This window comes from Arachis duranensis, chromosome 9, assembly GCF_000817695.3.
Source record: "Arachis duranensis cultivar V14167 chromosome 9, aradu.V14167.gnm2.J7QH, whole genome shotgun sequence".
NCBI lineage: Eukaryota > Viridiplantae > Streptophyta > Magnoliopsida > Fabales > Fabaceae > Arachis > Arachis duranensis.
Window position 1 is genome coordinate 108,871,840 of NC_029780.3, and position 5,093 is coordinate 108,876,932.

Here is a 5,093-nt window from a genome sequence, read left to right on the forward strand (position 1 = left end):
AAAAAAAATCCTAATATAAATTTTATTTGTTAAAATAGTCACATTATATTATTGTTACCACATATATTTAATGGTCCATCTCGCATTCTTGCTGTTATATAGTGTTACTCATTGACCCAATCTTTGCATCGGTTTCCATAACACTCCCGCGGCTTGGTTCCAAACAATGGCTTCACAAAAAGACAAAAAAGTGCATTCAACTGCTCACCACATGTAATTTTCACCAACTCTACTTTGGTTCCTGCTTTAACCTGTTAGAAGACCAGCTAACATCCTCTGTCTCCTTATTCTACCGCATAACTCTACCAATCCATCTCCACCCTTATAATTTTTTAATATATATCTCAGCGGCTCTACATTATGGCATAGCAATATACCAATAAAGTTGCCTGGCACATGTGAAAGTTTTCCTATACTTTATATAAATTTAGTAACTAAAGATAATCTCTTTTGTACTTTATGAGAAAATAAATACTCTTATTTTGTATAATCTATTTAATTTTGTCTCAATAATATGGGTTAGTTTGAGATTAATTTTTATTTTATTAATATTTTAAATTTAAACAATAAATATGATAAACTTATAATGTTAACATAAAAAATTAATAAATTAGAGTAAAAGTACTAAGAATTTATTTGGATGAGCTTTTAAAATTTTTTTTGAAGTTATCTTTTTTTAAAATATTTTATAGAAAAATAAAAATAATTTTATATTTGGATATCTCATACAAAAAATTTTTTTATTTATCAAGTATGTTTAGGTATAACCATATAAAAGTATTTTTTTGTTTATTTATTACGTAAAAAATATATTTTTTTAAGAAAAAAATCTTTTAAAAAAAATATAGGGTACCAATATACTATCTGTGCCAACTTATTGCCCATTAATTATTATAAAGAGACACATGTATAAGGAGATACATCTAAGAGATACATCTACAAAGACACTTTCATTAGACACATATAGTTAGACACATCCATAAAGATACTTTCGTTAAACAAAGTTATAAATAAGAGATGGTAGAAATTGGTAGAATTGTTGTTGGTTACGTAGTGAAATTGTTTAAAAAAAGATGTAAATCATAACTTCTAAAACAAATGTTTTTTTAGTACTTTTATTTTTATTATTAAAAATTTATTAAATATACTAAAAAATAAAAAAATTATTAAAAAAATATTTTTATCAACTTAATGACACCTAAATAAACACAAAATTACTTACAAAATACCTAAGAATTATTTTTAATGGGTATGCTCATCTCCAATTCACATGTATGGCTTATCAAAGACGAAGCCCATGTCCATGTCCTTCAACTCCTCCCTTGATAAATGATAATGACATATAATATAAAGGGGCCATCTAGTGTACAGATGTGCCTGTACAGATTTTTGTCCTTTTGTGGCTGAAAAAGTGTGTCATTAAAAGTGTTGCTTAAAGAGAAAGTGTTACCCTTAATCGTTAACTTGGCTCTGATACCAAATTTTTAGTCGTCTTTTCTTTTAATTTCTTTTTCGAAATTTCTATTAATTCTTCGAATAATTTTCCAATTCATAATAAAAAGTATTAACCGTATTACTAGTATTTATACTTCTAATTTTTATAGTTTTTCAATCTTGTTTTAGTTTATAATATTCTTTTTTGCATGGATTATTTTATATAAAACCTTTTATCTGTTTGTCTTTTTCTTTAATATAATTTCTTAAATCCTCAAAAACTTCTTTTATTTCTATATTTTCTGTTGTTTCTAAATATCTTTTTAATTTTTCAACTTCATTTTCCATTTTTTCTTTTAACAGTTTTAATTCTTTTAAGTCCTAATATGGTTTTCCAGGCATTTACAAATTTTTTAAGTTTAACTCCAACTTGTTTATATTTATTCTTGTTTCTATAAGGTCATCAATTTCGATCTAAAGATTATTTAATTCCCTTTTATTTTACTTTTTAATTTTTTCGCCCTTTTCCTTTTTATTTTATTTTCTGGTCTTTCAATCTTTGTATGCTTCATTATTCATCTTAGAATTTCTGCAAATTCTATCATCGATTCATCGGTATTTTTTAGAGATTCTATTAATTTTTCTATCTCTTCGACTTCTCTTTTTAACTTGTCATAGATTGTTTTTAGAGCTTCAAATGCTCTTTGATTTATTTCAAAAAACTGTAAATAATTCAACCGATTTTCTCTTTCAAAGAGCTCTTGTTTCTTGTCTTGATAGGTTACATATATTTTTTCTTTATTTATTGTCATAATTTAATGTTTAGGGTTTCATTTAATTTTTTGACCTTTTTTGTTAATTCTTTTATTTCAGAATTTTCTTCTTTAATCTTTAACTTGGATAAACTTAAAGGACTATTAATTTTAGATTCTCTTATTTGAAAATTCGATGAAACTAATTTTCCTGATGGTTCTTTTAATAATAGAACTGAGTTTTCAATAGCTTTATATTTTGGTATTTCTGTTTTTACAATTTTCTGAAATAATTCATCAACATAAATTCTTTCTCTGTTTTTAAATATTATACTATAATGGCTATTTGTTAAAGCATAATTTATTGCATATGTAATTGAAAATGGTTCATCGTCTTGTTCCATTAGATTCTTTCTGTGAAATTTATAAGCCAAACTTATAGATCTTCCAAGATTTTCAGTTGATAAAGGTATAACATATCCAAGATGGGCATTGAATTTTACATTTACATTTGCCAAGTTTCCATGAACAATTCCAATTATTTGATCTATTGGGTCATCAGTAATTCTTTTATCACAAATCGCTACGCTTATTGGTGAATTAATTCCTTTCATATATGTAGATTTGATTAAGACTTGTATAGTACTAATATGAATCCATCCAATTTTTCGATCTCTTTTGTTAATCTTTAATTTTCTCAATCTGTTTACTCAACTCTTCATCATTTATCAAAGCTATTTCAAGTTCTCCATTAGCAGATTTTATCTTTACAGGGCTTTCAAGTTGAATTTTTCTATAATCCTTTATTTAGTATATTTTACATAAGATATTTTTATCTCCAGAGGGGAGATTGTAGATACTAACTCCAGAGGGGAGTTTAGAATTGGTTTTCCCTAAGGGAATTCTTCTTCAAACTATAGAATCGCCTCGGCAGCTTCCTCCTTGCTCTCCTAGCATATGAGTACTCTTAGCCTTCTGCTTTCTATTGTTTGATGATCTCTTCAATTGCCTAAGCAACCTATTTATAATGGTTGGGTCTGATGGACAATTCCCATCCTTACCCTTCTTATGACGTCATTGCTTACGTCATTGTTTATTATCTTGCACCAGCTACATTGTTGGTGCTCTATGACCTAAGCGCTTATGTTACTATGTAATAATGTTGAGAGATGCTTCAGATGTGTTGTCCTCTTCTTTCATCATGTGACCTTCAGTTGCGTCTTCCTTTATCATGTGGGTTGATTCTGTTTCATTATTGCTTTCTTCAGATAACTCTGAGACACATAGCTGGCACTTGTGGTATTCTCTGTCTTTTATCAAATAGCAGAGATTCCTCTTTATCCCTTTAGGGAGCTTTTCTAAGAGTCCAGATAAGTTGTAGAATGCTAATTCAAATTCTACTAAGAATCTCATCTCTCTTTCTTTAATTTCATTCCTTTTATTGGACACAAGCAAAGTATTTCTGCTTTTATAATTGATTCTTGTGTGAGATTCCCTTGTTATCTTTTGAGTTCTTTCGAAGACCCTTGCTAGTGTGCTGGCTAGTCTTCCTTCATGACTGTAGATTGTTAAATTTTGAACTTGATCAATTGGTTGAAAATTTCCTGGGAAGACGGACATGAAGATTACTTGATGTGCTGGAACCAAGCATTCTTCTTCTTCATTAAAAATAGGTTGACTGTTTGTAAATTTTAGGGATATATCCCTTGGATTTATGTTGTCAATCATATTTTTAAATCTCTTTACTGCATCAATAAATCCTGCAGGAAACTCACTAATAATTTTCAAATCATTAAAAATTAAAATTGTATCAATTAATCCATACTGGAAAAACTGATAGGTGTCAGATGGGGAAGCATCTGGAAACATAACCAGCTTTGTTAGCTGTTCTTTTGCAATAGGATAATATCCCAATATTGCCCTTTTTTCTTCAGTCCAATTTAGGACTATATTAAGGGTTTCTCTGAGATTTGATCTACATACCCTTTTCTTTTCCTTGATTTCGGCCCTTGTAGGAATGTTTCTTATTATTCCTGTTCTTTGGGTTTGAATTGGAGCTTTATCTGCTCTTTTTAGGGTTTGCTCTGGATGAAGAGCTTCATATTTCCTGAAGGATTTCTTTGCTTCTTCCAATGTTAAAAATCCTCCTTTATGAATTATCCTTGATTGATGTGTAAATGGTGCTACTTTTTCCCAGGCATCATATACTCCTTTCATGGGGCCATTATAAATTACATAATATTTTTTATCTTGGGTGGATTTTTTGATAATTTCAGCAATTGTTTTATTTTCTGGAATTTTTTCTTCACCTGATTTGTCCACCACGTTTAGCTGGCTGAACTCTGATTATTTTGGTTGTTGTGTTGATTTCGTTGCTTCGATGGCCTTTTTGAGGGATTAGATCTGTGTCCTTATTTGCTGACAGTGCTTGCATTTTTCAAGTTCTTGTTCGTATTTCTGAATTTCTTGATCTAATGCGTTGTAGACGAACTCCATTCTCTTGTTAATGTATCTACAATAACATTTTTGTCACCCTTAATATATTCAATTTTCATTGGATATTGTAACAAAAATAATTACCATCTTACCAATCGTCCATGATTATAATCAACTTTTAAATTATATCGTATGAAACCTGTTAGATAACTTGAATCTGTCCTTAATGTAAATTCTCTGGGTAGTAAATCAATTTTTCATTTCTTAAGAGATTTAATTGCTGCTAGAGTTTCCTTTTCATGAGTGGTATATCTCCGTTCTGTTGGAGTAAAAGTCCCTGAAATATACCTGCAAAGTAATTCCTTTGGGGAATATTTAGAATCTAGTGATTCTTTTTCTCGTTCCAAACTTTTTATAGCTTTCTTAGCGTTTAGACATCCTGACCAGGTTATGTCTGAAGCATCTGTTTCT